The following is an 18,215-nucleotide window of genomic DNA, read 5'->3' as shown; positions in this document are numbered from 1 at the left end:
TTTTTATTTCAAAAGTGTTATTCTCATTAAAATTGATTTATGCATAGAAAGATGCATAAAGGATTTTTTTTATTTCAAAAGTGTTATTCTCATTAAAATTGATTTATGCATAGAAAGATGCATAAAGGATTTAATTTTATTTCAAAAGTGTTATTCTCATTAAAATTGATTTATGCATAGAAAGATGCATAAAGGATTTATTTTTATTTCAAAAGTGTTATTCTCATTAAAATTGAATTTATGCATAGAAAGATGCATAAAGGATTTATTTTTATTTCAAAAGTGTTATTCTCATTAAAATTGAATTTATGCATAGAAAGATGCATAAAGGATTTATTTTTATTTCAAAAGTGTTATTCTCATTAAAATTGAATTTTTGCATAGAAAGATGCATAAAAGATTTATTTTTATTTCAAAAGTGTTATTCTCATTAAAATTGATTTTATGCCTAGAAAGATGCATAAAGGATTTAATTTTATTTCACAAGTGTTATTTTTCTTAAATTTGAATTTATGCATAAATAAATGCATAAAAGGATTTTATAAAAGTGTTATTCCCACTGAAGTTGATTTTTTATGCATAAATAGATACGTAAAGAATCTTTATATCAAAAGTTAGAATTCTCTTAAATTCTATGAATAGATATAATGAGATGTGATGAGAATCAGATAAGTGTGAATGAATGGATGGGTGGTTGTGATGTGAATAGAGGTGATGAGATGTGAGGTGAATAGATGTGATGAGATGTGATGTGAATCAGATAGATGTGAATGGATGGATAGATGTGATGTGAATAGAGGTGATGAGATGTGAGGTGAATAGATGTGATGAGATGTGATGTGAATCAGATAGATGTGAATGGATGGATGGATGGATGTGATGTGAATAGAGGTGATGAGATGTGAGGTGAATAGATGTGATGAGATGTGATGTAAATCAGATATATGATGCGAATGGATGGATGGATGTGATGTGAATAGAGGTGATGAGATGTGAGGTGAATAGATGTGATGTGAATCAGATAGATGTGAATGGATGGATGGATGTGATGTGAATAGAGGTGAATAGATGTGATGAGATGTGATGTGAATCAGATAGATGTGAATGGATCGATGGATGTGATGTGAATAGAGGTGATGAGATGTGAGGTGAATAGATGTGATGAGATGTGATGTGAATCAGATAGATGTGAATGGATGGATGGATGTGATGTAAATAGAGATGATGAGATGTGAATCAGATAGAATGAATGGATGAGATATGATGTCATGTGAATCAGGATGTAAATGAATGATATGGGATATGAGTGGATGATATGTGATAAAAATAGATGTAAATGTATAAGTGAAGAATGGATGTGAATGTATATGTGGTGAAAGAATTGATGTGAATGAGTATGTGAAGAATGGATGTGAATGAGTATGTAAAAGAATGGATATAGATGTGTATGTGAAAGAATGTGATGTGATGGAAAGAGATGTGATGTGTCATAAATATATGTGAATGTGAATGTGATGGATATGAATGAATGTGGATGTGATGGATATGAATGAAAATGAATGTGATGGGTATGAATGAATGCGAATGTGATGGATATGAATGAATGTGAATGTGATGGATATGAATGAATGTGATGTGATGGGATGTGAATCGGGATAGATGTGAGTGAATGAGATGTGAGGTAAAATGAACGATGTGTGATGTGAGTGAATGTGATGTGGTCTGAAGGGATGAGATGTGAATGAATGTGATGTGATGAGATGTGGATATGGGTAGATGCGAGTGGATGAGATCTGATGCGGATAAATGAGATCTGATGCGGATAAATGAGAAAAGATGTGATGAAATGAAAAATGATGTGATGAGAACGGGAATACATATGAAATAAATGAGAATTGATGTGGAACAATGTGGAAAGACGAGAGTTCGTTATAGAAAATGTATTTATGACCTGTTTTTAAATGATTGTTTTATGTCAAGAATGCTAGAGAAGCATTTTGACCGTCTTGTGAATGAGGTCGTGGTGGAGACCTAGTCTGATAAAGTTGCCAGCAGCAGCGGAGAGTCAATGGAGGACCTCTCGCGTAGCAAGGTCGGCCGAGGTCTTGACCAGCCTCGGTTCGATTAAAATGGTGAGCTTCCAGTACGGTGGATGAGGGACCAAGGAAGAAGCCTATGAGTGAAGCGCTAGGTCACCTGCGAAGGATCCTAGAGGGTGCTGACCATACGGCACTCGGGCTCTGGGTCTCTCGGAAGATACCCACACATACATCATGGAAGATCTTGGAACAAGGAGTAGAGTTGTTTTCTAAATTCGGGCATGGATCTAGTTGATTGTTGCCGGTTACTATATGAGCTAGGAACTATCGAAAAGGCCCCTGAGCGGACAGTTGGTGAGCGTTCTGGTTGCCAATGATGTCATAGGTACACCGATGAAGGAATGATTGGAATTAAGGATTCAACCGGAGATTTTGAGGATTATGATCAGTGACACTATGGTTTCATTAAATGATTGTTTTAAAGACAACTGATTCTCTGAAAAAAGCAATTTCATATTGGGTGTGTAAGTGGTATGACTAATTTTAAGTTTGCATGAATATCCGGCTAGGGGGCCTGGGAACTCTTTTCCCTGGTACCCGGGACAAAACCTAACCAAATTCTTCATTGGATCCCATCGCTACAATGGTTGGGTAGTTGGCTAACCCACGGGACTAGATGGGCTAGGCTGGACCGATGGATCCCTAAATTGAGTCTCAATTCTGTTATGGTACGATAGATGAAGTAAATTCCGGACAAAAATTGTTCTATGGAAAAGAATCAACGACTATGCCTCTCAATGAGGAAAAAAGCGTTGGTATCTATGATCCAAGTGCAATCTTTTTCCTAATCTGACTATGGGACTTATTACGGGTTCAGTCAGATCAATTCAGTTAGTTAAGGCTTTTGACTACATTAGAGAAAAATTATCCTGGAGGAATCACCCGTGCTTTCCGGGCAAGGGAAGTTTTTCCGGGATCAATTTTGGAAGAACTGATGGATTAGTCTCTTGTCCGGATATCCATGGGCGAGGCCCGAGTGAGGGACCTTGCCCCACACAAGAAGTGCTAGTTCCGCTACTAGCACCCCTGAATTCGTTGCGCGGTGGGGTGGACAGGGATCTCACATGACTACTCAGTGAAGGTTAAAGGGCTTGCAGATGCCCTTGCTTGAGAGAACTTTCTTGAGTTTTCAGGAATTTATTGCTCTTCTCATTTATGAGGAGATAAATATTGGGGAAAGTTCATTCTTTAGAAAATCAAATGAGTAGGCCTTCTACTCAGATATAGGTTAGAGGTAGAGGGAGACCATCATTTAAAGGCTAAGGTGGATGCCATTTTGGAAACAAAAATCATGGAGAGCAACAACAAACAAGATTTAAATGTACAAACAAGTGGAAAAGGCCACTCTAGAGACAGGGGAGGCAGAGGAGCCGAGGTGGTTAGCAAAGAAATCAGAATGCAAATGATATAGAGTGTTATTACTATGGCACACTAGGGCACATGGCAGAGGACTGCTATAAAAAGTACAATGATATCAAAACTAGAAAGTTGCTCGGCAAGATAACTATGCATCATTAAGTAGACAAGGTGGTGATGATAGAAGTGAGCAGCTATTTGGAATGCAACATATGCTCAATTCCACAAACACAAGAGATGTGTCAGGATCTAGAGATGTTTGGTATGTGGATTCTAGTGCCTCTAACCACATGACCAGTCATGGTGTGAGTGGTTTAGAGACATGGAGAAAATGGAAAAACTAGGTTATGTACAAATAGATGATGATACTGCACATCCCATTGTGCATGTTGGTAAAGTGTCATTGTGTATGTAGGATGGAAAAATGAAGTACTTGGTGGATATACTTCATGTTCCAAATATTACAAAAGAAGTTGGTTTTTGTTGGACAAATGGTTAAGGTCTACAACAAGTGAGGTTTATTACTCAAGGATATTGTTCCAAATATTACAAAAAAGAAGTTGGTTTTTGTTGGACAAATGGTTGAGTAAGGTCTACAAGTGAGGTTTATTTCTCAAGGATATTTTGTGTAAGACTTCAAAAATCAGTATGGCTTGGTTGTGTAAAGGGTAACAGAAATGGAAGGATGTTTACTTTGGATGTGAACATGCTTAAGGTAAAGGTAGCAATGTTTTCACATGGAGCAGGTGTAATTGCAGATATTGACATATGGCACAAGCATATTGGTCATGTGAATCTACAATGACATGGCTGAAGACTATGCAAGGCCAAAAAATTGTTATAGGTTTGCCAAAGTTTAAGGTTAATGGTATGCATAAAGTATGTGAAGCATGCCAAATTGGTAAGTAGGCCAAACATGCTTTCTTGCATGAAAAGCATGTCGGTGCAAGGCCATTGGGATGGGATGGGATGTTAATTCAGATGTATGGGGACCGACCAAGACTGCAACAATTACAGGTTGCAAGTATTATATTACATTAATTAATGTGATCACACTAGGAAAGTGTGGGTTTATTTCATAAAGAAGAAAAGTGAGGTGTTTGCTCACTTTCAGAGATTTAAAGCCTTGGTCTCGATAAAGAAAAAGGCACGCAAATAAAATTCTTAAGATCAAATGGTGGGGGAGAGTATTTGTCCAATAAGTTCAGTGATTTCTTGAGAAAGCAAGGAATCAAGAGATAGTTTACATGCAGGTACACTCCGCAATAGAATGGTGTTGTAGAAAGAAAAAATAGGCACATTACAGATGTGGCAAGTGCCTTGATGTGGCTAAAAAGAATATGCCATATTAATTTTGGGCTGAAGCAGTATTTACATCATGAAGAACAGGACTCCCACTACAGTAGTTGTTCATGGTATGATGCTTGAATAGAAGTTTACAACTATAAAACTAGATGTGTCTCAATTGAAAGTGTTTGGATATATTGCATATGGGCGATCAAGTGAGAACAAAGTTGGATCCAAAGCCATAGAATTGCATCTTCAATCGTTATGCTTTGGAGCAAAAAGGTTATAGATGTTATAATCCTACCACTCATGAGATGCAAGTAAGTAGAGGTTGTCTTTGTGATGATATGTGAGTAGCTGGTATACACCAACGAAGGCAACAAAAGATGCAGATGTAGGAAGTAATGATGCTTTCCTACATGTAGAGCAGAGTAACACTCATGAGTACTTAGTGGACTTAGCAGTGGTTCCTGTGTTAGTCAATGGTCACGTAGGCTGAGGATAGATGTAGGTACACATGTAGTTCAAGGATAGATGCACATTGAGGATAGATGTAGGTACACATGTATCACACAAAGGAAAGGAAAAGGTAGATCAACCTTTTTTCCTTGATTTGTCAATAGGTCACTCATATGTGGATGGTGACTCTAGTGTCTTTGAGCAGAGCCTTGATGAGGAGTTTGGCATTTCGTCAGTGTGGTTACTCCTAGTGTAAGGAGAACCAAGGCTATTTTGAGGGCACCTGATAGCAGTGATCCAGGTGTACGTGAGTCTATGAGGGTTAGATACCCTTTTGTTGATAGATTGAGTTATTATGGATATACAACCCATCATTATGCTTACATGGTTAAAGAAATATAGGAATTGGAGCCCACTTATTTTGAGCATGCACTCTGAAATAAAAAATAAAAAAATGCTATAAATGAGAAGATGGCAGCATTGGATGCAAATGCAACATGTGAGCTAATGTCTTTGCCTAAGGAAAAGAAGGCAATTGGATGTAAGGGAATGTATAAGGTCAAGCATAAGGTAGATGGATTAGTGTGAGCAGGTATAAGGCAAGATTAGTTACCAAGGGTTCTGCGCAGAGACCTATGGCATTGACTATGGGGAGACATTCAAGCATGTTGAGAATGGAGCTGTCATTGATATGGCTGCAGTGAAGGGTTGGTCTTTACATCAGATGGATGTAAAGAATGGTTTCTTGCATGGTGATTTGTAAGAAGAAGTATCCATGATAAAACCACCAAGTTATAAGAGCGATGCATACCCAAATTTTGTATGTAGGCGACACAAAGCCTTGTATGGTTTGAAGTAGGCATCCAAATTTTCTGTGCAGATTTCGTAAAGCCTTGTATGGCTCGAAGAGCAGGCACCCAGACCATGGTTAAATAAGATTGGGGAGTATCTTATCACCATTGGATTTCAAATATCCAATGTAAATGTGAAAAAGACAGATTGAGGGATCATGCTATTAGTCATTTACGTGGATGGCTTATCACTGGTGATAGTGATGCTGACATACATGATGTCAGAAGACTTTTGAAGTAGAAGTTTGAGATAAAGGATTTAAGTAAGCTACAATATTTCTTGGGCATAAAGGTGGTGAGATCACCTCATGGCATTTTGTTGTTACAGAGGTAGTATGGCTTGGACATGTTGTCCAAGTATGGCATGATAGGTTGTAAACCTATTTAAGTGCCATTAGAGCAAACACAAAGGTTTACATAGATATAAGTGAGCTTTTGGAGGACCCCACTATGTATAGGTGCATAGTGGGTAGCTTGATCTACATGACCATTGCTAGGCCAGACTTGAGCTTGAGCTATGTTATTTGACTTGTGAGTCAGTCTATACAAGCCTCCAAGAAGCCACACTTGGATGTGGCTTTTGTCAAAGGATGTGGCTTCTTGGATGTCTGAGCCACATGGTTGGCTGCTGATAAGCTCAACCCATCACGATGAGTGTTGATTTTTTAAGTGCTTGGAGGATCCATGTCATTTTGAGCCAAGTCCTGTGGGATAAGGTGGTCCCTAAGAGACACCAATCTGGCATGCTTGAGAGTTTCGTGGAGGTGGGCATGGGATGATCCTGATGAGAAAGGCAACTGAAGATGATATTGTAGGATTAGGTTAATGTGAGAGTGAGTGATGGTGGATTTGTTGGGGGGGGGGGGCTACTCATGGGTCACTTTTTCTGGCTCAAACATGTCACTTGGCAAAGCCAATAGGACCTTGTGGGTCCTATGTGATGTGGGTCCGAAGTGAAGAAGTCTTCTGGCTCAAACATATCACTTGGCAAAGCCGATAGGACCTTCCTTTTTTTGAGTGGATCAGGGAATGGGATTGTGGCTTCTAGAGGTAGCTATTGTGATTGCTCTTATACAAGAAATGTGTGCATGGTTGAGGGTTACTCTTATAGACAAGAGACACGAGAATGGTTGAAAGTTGAAGGTTCCTCCATGGTTAGCCATGGTGATGAGGAGATTGAGGGGTTCATGGAAGTGTATGGTCCTAATAAGGAAGGCACGACTGAAGTTGATATTTTAGAGGTTAGGATAATGTGAGAGTGAGTGACGGTGGATTTGTGGAGGGTGGGGGGAGAGGCTACTCATGACTTTCTTGGTGGTCATCTTTTGCTTAGGCTCCAAGAACCTCTCCCTCTCCTTGATGTGGGTCCTATGTGAAGAAGTCTTGTGGCTTAAACATATCACTTACTGTTATGTTAATTAATTATTGGGTGATCCAATAAGTAAAAAGAATATCTTAGGTGACCCCAGTGTGATTAATTTGGTTGTGAGTGAATCCAACCAACTGTGACATGTGTGACACATGTAAGAAATGTGTGAGTTTGATTGTGAGTGAATCCAATCAACTATTTTGAATTAATTCTTAATGAGGGTGACCCTAGTTGGTTGTGAGTGAATCCAACCAGCTATGACACGTGTGAAACGTGTGGTGTACTCTCTAAATACGTGTGACGCGTATGAAAACATTATGAGTGAATCCAATGTATGAGTTTGATTGTGAGTGAGTCCGATCAGCTCTAAGACACGTGTGACGCGTGTAAAGGTTCTGTGAATTTGATCGTGAGTGAATCCGATCAACTTTAAGACACGTGTGATGCATGTGAGGACATGTGGGAATGAATCCACTTAAATACATAATAACATTGTGAGTGATTCCAATGTGGGAACAATTAATGTGTTTAATCACTCGTGTGTGCTGATAGTTACAACAACCGAGGATGGTTGCTTTCTCAAACAGGAGGACTATCACGGGAGTGAGATTTTTCAGAATATTTTATCATGGGACTAAGGTTCGATTTTGTAAAAAGCCCAATTTTGGAAAAGCTATGCTATTTATGGCTCCAAGGGCTAAATTTATTAATATGATTTAAATATTGCGTGTGGGAGTGGAGCCACACACGTCGAGGGGGGGTGGGGGGGAGATTCTTTGGATTTTGACGACGACCCCATTCAAAGGACTATGCGAGCTACTCACAAAGCTCAAGTCTCGAAAGGGACACAAGATCAGCAGAAAGGCTTTTACTTTTCAGGATTATGATGGCAAAAAGGATGCACACGTCATACTCGCATGGTTGAGCCAGCTTGATGATTATTTTTTTGGAGAAACATTTTCTGAGAAGGATAAGGTTAAATGTGCTACTAATCATTTGGTAGATAGTGCAGTTCTTTGTTAGAATGTTATTAAACAGGGAAAACGCAAACCAAAGTCATGGAAGGAATTCCAAAAGCTAATCAAGAAGGATTTCTTACCTCTGTCTCCTATGAGTAAAGCCAGACAACGATGGGATATTTTCAGACAGCTCGAAAAGGAGAACATATCAGCCTATAGTGACAGATTTTGGCAAACTTTATTGGAATTTCAAGCTATAGAGAAAGTGCGTTTAAAAAGAGCAAAGGAGAAAGTTCATAGCCACGACTGAAGCCAGTTATTATTAGAGCAGAAGTGAACATGTTTCATCCTGATTCTCTTAGCAATGCCATCTCTCTAGCAACAAACTAAGAGAAGAAAAATGAAATTCTGAGGAACACTACAGTGACAGATTCTCATATTCCTCAGTCCTCTCGATCTACACATTTTGAAAAGCTTCAGCACAAAGATTAATCAGAGAAGCACAATGGTCTACAAGTGAATGGAAAGAAAACTAAAACTGCAAAGAAGACCAATAATGGAGATCAAAAATCACGTGTGATTACATGTTACAGTGTGACAAAGAAGGGCATTATGCATATGAGTGTCCAGAAAAGAAAAAGAATCAAGTTGCGGTCCTGAACATTGTTGAAGACAAAGACAAAGGCAACCAACCTAAATAAGAGGGTACTCACAATCATGATTTCTATCACAAGAGAGGTAAGCCTAAAACTCATACTTATGCATTATTTAATTTATTATTATTATTTTAAAAAACTATAGTTAAATTCACATATAATGGTCAAGATACTGCAATGATTGATATGTACTTTCTATATGTGAAAGAAAATACATATTAGATCATTCACTATCAAGACTTGAGTGAACCTACAAAAATGATGCACATATGTTTTTCGACTGATCCGAAGAATGTATGTAACTTATTGTTATTTCACATTCAACCTTTAAACCTTAACACCTCATTTAAAATAATTTTTTCAAATTATTCTTTTTTTATTTCAATATAAGGTTAACCAAGTGTCTGTGAGAGATAGTTGTGTTAGTGTCTGTGAAAGATACTTATATTGGTGTATGTGAAAGATACTCTTTTGATGTCCGTTTTGACAGATAATTTAAGTGATATTTATCTGTGAACAGATAACTTATCACAATCTAGTATTGAGAGAGATTCTATCTGTGATGGCTTTATATTCCGACTCTCTTCACTTGCTAATTAAATATGCAAGTGAGGTCAGTTGCAACCCAAACAAGAGGCAATGTTATGGTAATTAATTATTGGGTGATCCAATAAGTAAAAAGAATATCTTGGGTGACCCAAGTGTGATTAATTTGGTTGTGAGTGAATCCAACCAACTGTGACATGTGTGACGCATGTAAGAAAGGTGTGAGTTTGATTGTGAGTGAATCCAATCAACTCTTTTGAATTAATTCTTAATGAGGGTGACCCTAGTTGGTTGTGAGTGAATCCAACCAGCTATGACACGTGTGAAACGTGTGGTGTACTCTCTAAATACGTGTGACACGTATAAAAACATTATGAGTGAATCCAATGTAGGAGTTTGATTGTGAGTGAGTCCGATCAGCTCTAAGACACGTGTGACGTGTGTAAAGGTTCTGTGAATTTTATCGTGAGTGAATCCGATCAACTTTAAGACACGTGTGATGCATGTGAGGACATGTGGGAATGAATCCACTTAAATACATAGTAACATTGTGAGTGATTCCAATGTGGGAACAATTAATGTGTTTAATCACTCATGTGTGCTGATAGTTACAACAACCGAGGATGGTTGCTTTCTCAAACAGGAGGACTATCATGGGAGTGAGATTTTTCAGAATATTTTATCATGGGACTAAGGTTCGATTTTGTAAAAAGCCCAATTTTGGAAAAGCTATGCTATTTATGGCTCCAAGGGCTAAATTTATTAATATGATTTAAATATTGCGTGTGGGAGTGGAGCCACACACGTCGAGGGGGGGTGGGGGGAGATTCTTTGGATTTTGACGACAACCCCATTCAAAGGACTATGCAAGCTACTCTCAAAGCTCAAGTCTCGAAAGGGACACAAGATCAGCAGAAAGACTTTTACTTTTCAGGATTATGATGGCAAAAAGGATGCACACGCATGGTTGAGCCAGCTTGATGATTATTTTTTTGGAGAAACATTTTCTGAGAAGGATAAGGTTAAATGTGCTACTAATCATTTGGTAGATAGTGCAGCTCTTTGTTGGAATCTTATTAGACAGGGCAAATGCAAACCAAAGTCATGGAAGGAATTCCAAAAGCTAATCAAGAAGGATTTCTTACCTCTGTCTCCTATAAGAGTAAAGCCAGACAGCGATGGGATATTTTCAGACAGCTCGAAAAGGAGAACATATCAGCCTATAGTGACAGATTTTGGCAAACTTTATTGCAACTTCAAGCTATAGAGACAGTGGGTTTAAAAAGAGCAAAGGAGAAAGTTCATAGCACAACTGAAGCCAGTTATTAGAGCAGAAGTGAACATGTTTCATCCTGATTCTCTTAGCAATGTCATCTCTCTAGCAACAAACTAAGAGAAGAAAAATGAAATTCTGAGGAACACTACAGTGACAGATTCTCATATTCCTCAGTCCTCTCGATCTACACATTTTGAAAAGCTTCAGCACAAAGATTAATCAGAGAAGCACAATGGTCTACAAGTGAATGGAAAGAAAACTAAAACTGCAAAGAAGACCAATAATGGAGATCAAAAATCACGTGTGGTTACATGCTACAGTGTGACAAAGAATGTGACAAAGAAGGGCATTATGCATATAAGTGTCCAGAAAAGAAAAAGAATCGAGTTGCGGTCCTGAACATTGTTGAAGACAAAGACAAAGGCAACCAACCTAAATAGGAGGGTACTCACAATCATGATTTCTATCACAAGAGAGGTAAGCCTAAAACTCATACTTATGCATTGTTTAATTTATTATTATTATTTTAAAAAACTATAGTTAAATTCAAATATAATGGTCAAGATACTGCAATGATTGATATGTACTTTCTATATGTGAAAGAAAATACATATTAGATCATTCACTATCAAGACTTGAGTGAACTAACAAAAATGATGCACATATGTTTTTTGACTGATCCAAAGAATGTATGTAACTTATTGTTATTTCACATTCAACCTTTAAACCTTAACACCTCATTTAAAATAATTTCTTCAAATTATTCTTTTTTTTATTTCAATATAAGGTTAACCAAGTGTCTGTGAGAGATAGTTGTGCTAGTGTCTGTGAAAGATACTTATATTGGTGTATGTGAAAGATACTCTTTTGATGTCCGTTTTCAGATAATCTAAGTGATATTTATCTGTGAACGGATAACTTATCACAATCTAGTATTGAGAGAGATTCTATCTGTGTGACGGCTTTATATTCCGACTCTCTTCACTTGCTAATTAAATATGCAAGTGAGGTCAGTTGCAACCCAAACAAGAGGCAATGTTATGGTAATTAATTATTGGGTGATCCAATAACTAAAAAGAATATCTTGGGTGACCCAAGTGTGATTAATTTAGTTGTGAGTGAATCCAACCAACTGTGACATGTGTGACGCATGTAAGAAATGTGTGAGTTTGATTGTGAGTGAATCCAATCAACTCTTTTTAATTAATTCTTAATGAGGGTGACCCTAGTTGGTTGTGAGTGAATCCAACCAGCTGTGACACGTGTGAGTGAATCCAACCAGCTGTGACACGTGTGAAACGTGTGGTGTACTCTCTGAATACGTGTGACGCGTATGAAAACATTGTGAGTGAATCCAATGTAGGAGTTTAATTGTGTTTTAGTCTGATCAACTCTAAGACACATGTGATGCGTGTAAAGGTTCTGTGAATTTTATCGTGAGTGAATCCAATCAACTTTAAGACACGTGTGATGCATGTGAGGACATGTGGGAGTGAATCCACTTAAATACATAATAGCATTGTGAGTGATTCTAATGTGGGAACAATTAATATGTTTAATCACTCGTGTGTGCTGATAGTTACAACCGAGGACAATTGCTTTCTCAAACGGGAGGACTATCACAAGAGTGAGATTTTTCAGAATATTTTTTCATGGGAGTGAATCCAATTATCTATGTGTGATGCATGGTTCATGTGTGAAGCATGGTAGTGAATGATTTCCATTTGTTAGAATTATTTTTGTGAGTGATTCCAAAGTAATTGTGATCTAACATTATGGATTATGTTGAGTGTATAGATCATGAGCCAAGGTGGACATTGGACGAGATTATCTAGCCAAGCACATTTGTGCTAAATATTTAATTTTGTATGGTTTGGCCCATTGTAAATATGTTGGGCAAGGTTTATTTTTTATGAGATGCTTTAAAAGCATTGAACTAAGGTTCAATTTTGTAAAAAGCCCAATTTTGGAAAAGCTATGCTATTAATGGCTCCAAGGGCTAAATTTATTAATATGATTTAAATACCATGTGTGGGAGTGGAGCCACACACGTCGGGGGGGAGATTGCACCCAATCTTGTGTTCTTTGGTTTTTCATGCTCTTTATTTATGCTATGATGTTATGGTTAATTTCTTTTATTATTTAATTTTTGGAATAATCTAATCTCCATGTACCATGGTCCTGTAACACTTACAAAGCCGCCGATAGGATCTTCCTTTTGACTAGATCGGGGAATGGGATTGTGGCTTCTAGGGGTAGCTGTTGCGGTTGCTCTTATACGAGGTGTGTGCATAGTTAAGGGTTGCACTTATAGACAAGAGGCACGTGGATGGTTGAAGGTTGAAGGTTACTCCATGGTTAGCCGTGGTGAGGAGATTGAGGAATTTAGGATGTCTCTAACTTTTGCCTCTTCTTTGGGGGAAGTTGAAGCTTGGGGTTATCGAAGAGATGCTACTTTATAAGCTAGGAAAGGGTTGGGTGAGGCATAAGGGGTGGAATTTGTTTGTCGATGGCATGATAAAAGATCTTTGTAAGTATGTGGTGTAGCTTGGCTATGTTGCTGAAATCTTGCACGAGCCTTGGAGTTCACTGGTAAAGGATTCGTCGACCCAATTTTTTGGTTGGCATAAAAGCAACTTGTCTCTAGGATGGTGAGTGAGACACGCTATGTTGTGATAGTCCCTTGCCTTCTAGTGAAGTGAAGAAAGTGAGCACATGCTGGGCACCAATTTGAGGACTATGATGTCTTCAATTTTGGCCCCGTTGTGGAAATGAGACCTTCTTTGTTGGACCAAGTGCTGATCTTGCCCATGGTTCCTTTACCGCTGCTGCTGTGAATATTGATGAGATAGCTGAGCTCAACACATGTAATCATGTCAAGGTCTCTACTCAATGGAGATTTATGAATGTGCTATTATCATCATCTTGCCCTCATTATGTTAATATTTAGGTCATTAGTCCTTAATCAGTTCTCATTTGAGTACTTGAGTAGCTCATAGTGTTTAATATGCTTGCTATGTCTAAACATAAAGTCTAAGCATCACTTCTAATCAAGTTATCCTAACATCATAGAAGTAGATAAACGGCCTTAGAAATACCTTCTTTGTACGTGAAAAGGACCTTAATCAAAGTTTACCAACCTTGAAGAGCATGCACAAATCCAACACATGATTAGTTGTCAAGGGTGATGATGTTGTCGTGACCGTTGAAAGTTGTTTCAAATGATAGCTCCAAAGATGCTTCCCTAGGCAAAGATAACATGCGATCTCTTTGTCAAACTAGCTCGTCCCAAAAAGAAAAAAGCCATTGACTATGCAAACCTTTCAAACTTAAAGAGTATCCTAACCTTGTGTTAGAGAAGGAGCGAATAAAACAAGCCCAAACAGTTGTAAGGAAGGTGCAAGCTGAACTAGAGCCAATACTTAATTAGGTGGTCAAGTACAAACAGCTAACCCCGCTTATGTGACCCGATTCTATAAATCATCTAGTCTACTAGCTACATCTCATGTGGAGATATTGATCTAACAATGTAGTCATGCATTGTTTCACCCTCCTCTTGTTTGAGGTTATAGATATGTGTGATAGGGCTCCATCTAGCTCTAATGACCCACAATGAAAGTGTGTCTGAAGACCTTATAGTTGGCCTTTTCATGTGACCTAAACAAGTGGCTTACTTTTCCTTCAAGGCAAAGTCTAAATGAATAAACCTTGGCAGGATCATCAATATTTTTCATGGCCTCGCAAATTTGATCGAGCTTCTGTAGATAGTGAATCAAATCTCCAGTTTCATCAAATTTAGTCATCATCCCTTGATACATGTGTTGCCTTTGTTTTGCCCAACTCTAAACCTCTAAGTGGTATGTGTGTGTGGTAACCCACCTTCCCATTTCAAATACCATCCTAAGCATGTCTATTCATGTGGATGGAATGTAAGGGAGTGGTTGCACAGAACCCTATGTTTCAGGGTTTAGGATTTCTTACCCCATGGGGTTGGGGGATGTGTGGTTTCTAATGGCACTCATCTCATGCCAACCTAGCTTTGAGGTTGCAGGCTTGCCTACAAACAAAGGACATGTTATGTCCCTTTGGTTTGAGGTAGTCCCCGACATTGGCTCTTTACCCTTCCTCATGTTCCCTATTCCTTATCCGAATGGAGAAGAACTAGAACTTAATTCCGTGGTGAAGATGCTTCTATAAAGAGCTCATGTGGGAAGTGGGACTCTTGCTTGCATTGTGTGTGTTTATTATTATGTGTTTTGAGAAACACTCATCCCTATGGTACTACAAAAAGAAGACATGTCTTTATTACCATAACTGCAGTTGTTGGGTTGTTTGTTTTGTCATAGTCCACTTGGGATAAACCCACCTCAAGATCGACACCTAATATGAAAAACATGGTTTGGCCGCTTCATGAGGGAGTGAACCTTGAGGTTCATGGTCTTACTCTCACTCCTTCACTAGAGCTCATGCCCTTTTAATGAAGTTTATGGTGTTGTTTACAGAGCTAGATGGTGAGGTTGGGGCTTGAAGGATCGTGGCAGCACAGCTAAAATATTTTTGAATATTACATACAAATTATATTAATCAAATATATTTTAAATAAAATATATTAATTAAATAAGATCATAACAAATCCAAATTATTACACTTAAATTTAAAAACACGATTCAAAATGTTTTTAGTGGCCCAAGATGGACCAGAATAATGCGCACACTAAATTACACACACAAAGAAAACAGTGAATCTAAGGGGGGGATGCTATCAAATTTTTCTTTTTTTTGAAAAATCTGTTTAGAGCCTTCAACCATGGCCAAGAAAACAAAGCATGCCCAAGGAAACATGTTAAGGTTGCAAAGGGAAGCCACCCAAATTTCACAACCAGGAGATGAGATGGCCTACACAATGCTCAAGACTAAGAGGAACCAGCACATAGCCCACATAGAATGATGACAAATGGGACCAACCCATGCATGGCCATGAGGGGGCCATAAAACGGAGAAAAGGCTTCAACATATTTCTCTTTCTCCCAAGTGTTTGAGAGAAGACAAGTTCATTTTGGCCTATAATACTTCTTGGGATCCACTTTTGACTTTGTATGTGGGATTTCTCTTGTGATTGAGAACTCAATATAGGTTGATCATTTGTGCAATCCAATTTTGTGAATATTTTTCCCTGCTTGCATGCATAGTTTATAGGACTATGGAGCTCTTTTAGGATTGTTTTAGAGTACTTTTTTTATGTCAATTTCTTGAGGCTTTCTTCTGGGACTTAGAGGAGCATTTTTAAGGAGGTTATAAATTGGGCTAAGGGATTTTGCAAGTCCAGAAAGAGGGTTTTCATGCATAAAATATCCATGATTTCGTACATGGTTTATGATATTGAGAAAAACCTTGTCATCCAAAAGTAACCTTGCATATGATATTGAGAAAAACCTTGTCATCCAACTTGCTTCATCCCAAGTTGCAGATATCGTTGCAAATGATATTGAGAATAACCTTGTCATCCAAAACTACAAAACAAATAAGAGTGGGCATTTTCATCTTGGCCCCTGAGATGAGACTATAGCATCGATTTTGAAGACCCATCAAGGAAGTACACCGTTTAACATCATATCAATAGCAAAGTCTTAAGGTGTTTACAGACTACGGGCCTACCCACGAAAAATGTTCAGAGCTCTGGGCAAGCACCTTTTTGATAAACAATTGCTAGGCAACAATACCCTTTACAGACCGTGAGCATGCCCACATAAAAGTGTCCAGCAACTGAGAGCTGTGGGCAAGCTATTCCGCCCGAAACTAGAACGGTGGTTGTTGGGCTCCAATCATCAAACACATCAGTGCCGAGGGTGCATGGACGTGGTCACAGTCTGTAAAGAAATGTCAGACGGACGTGTGATTGTGATGATCTAATTGGTTGGGCAAAACTCTTTCGTGGGCTTCCACCCAAGTGTGTAAACACCCTAAGGTGATATCATAGCTACAGAACATGGTGAGCCATCAAAGTCTGTAGCACTGACACACGAAATTTCATCGATACACCTACAAGACACTCTCAATTGCTACATGAGAGAGAATTCCGTTACTCAGAGTTGACAACCTTTCAACCTTTCCTACTGCTCCTGCCCCAACAAACATCATGATTGAGACTGAAAGTGTTGCCTTATTGTTTCCCTTTGGCCATCAAAGCAATCAGGGTGGTTCATTCGATTCAATAGCTACATCAAGTTTAGGTTAAGTACGCTCTTCTAGATCTCAAGCTTCAGCCTACTTTGTTGATCATGTATTGACTTAAGCAAGAAATTATGATTGGCAAAATAGCTACAATACGGTTATGATTGCAAAAGTAGCTACAATGCAACATGCTTGCAGTGTATCACTCAATGCACGCAGCAGCCAAGTAACAAAATTCGGATATGTGCAAATGGAATGCAATAGTTCTCTCTCTTTTTTGGCAGACACCCTCATCAATCACACATAAATTCACATAAGATGCACTTCTTCAAAATCGAGTTAAATTATTAGCAAAAACTTGTTCCAAGAATTATAAAGAAGATCATGACAAAGGCACCACATACATGATGAGACTGTGATACCTTACCAACTCCTGGATACAAAAGAAGGGGTTCTTTTACAATATGCTTCAAAATTGCTACATCATGGCTAAAAATGTGTGTCTCCACCTCCTAGAAACCAAACGACTCAAAAATGTTATAACAGTTCATTGAAATAAAAAATGTTACACATTTTTTATTTCAAAATTGCCAATTACACCATTGTCTAACCTCACACTGATAAAAATACAATATGCTGCAGAAAAGCCACTACCAAATAACCTTAATGAGAACATGAAAGACACCCAGTCCAACCCCCTTCCTCTCCTCTCGAAGAGGCAAGAAGAAACACATAATTTAGAGAATCACATGTGTGCCCAACAGAAGCAAATATATAGGGCACACAATAGACTTGCCCAAGAGAGTTGCACACAACCCACCAACTCCCCACCGTGAAAAATGACTTAAGGAGCGAAAAAATGCATGTCTTTTAGTGTCAATTTGCTGGTCTCAATTTTGGCAACAATGGACACCATTCTAGGCAAGAACGGTTAAACCAAGCCACATAGGCATAATACACTCAATAGACATCTTGTGAAGAGTGGAAAGAATTACTTCTTGAAGAGAAGATAACTATTGTAGATCAATTTATACACAATCAATTTATGTTAACTAGACAAAATTAGATTGTACATGAAAATTTCAGTACACTGACAATTTCAAACTAAATATTGGCAATTTCCATACTTGTTCCCATGTTAAGATAAGTAGTAATATATTAGACATATCAATGCTGGCGAGGCATGT

The sequence above is a fragment of the Cibotium barometz genome, chromosome 20 (genome assembly GCF_041138505.1).
Source record: "Cibotium barometz isolate CiBa-2024 chromosome 20, ASM4113850v1, whole genome shotgun sequence".
Lineage (NCBI taxonomy): Eukaryota > Viridiplantae > Streptophyta > Polypodiopsida > Cyatheales > Cibotiaceae > Cibotium > Cibotium barometz.
Note: the sequence above shows the minus strand (reverse complement) of the source record.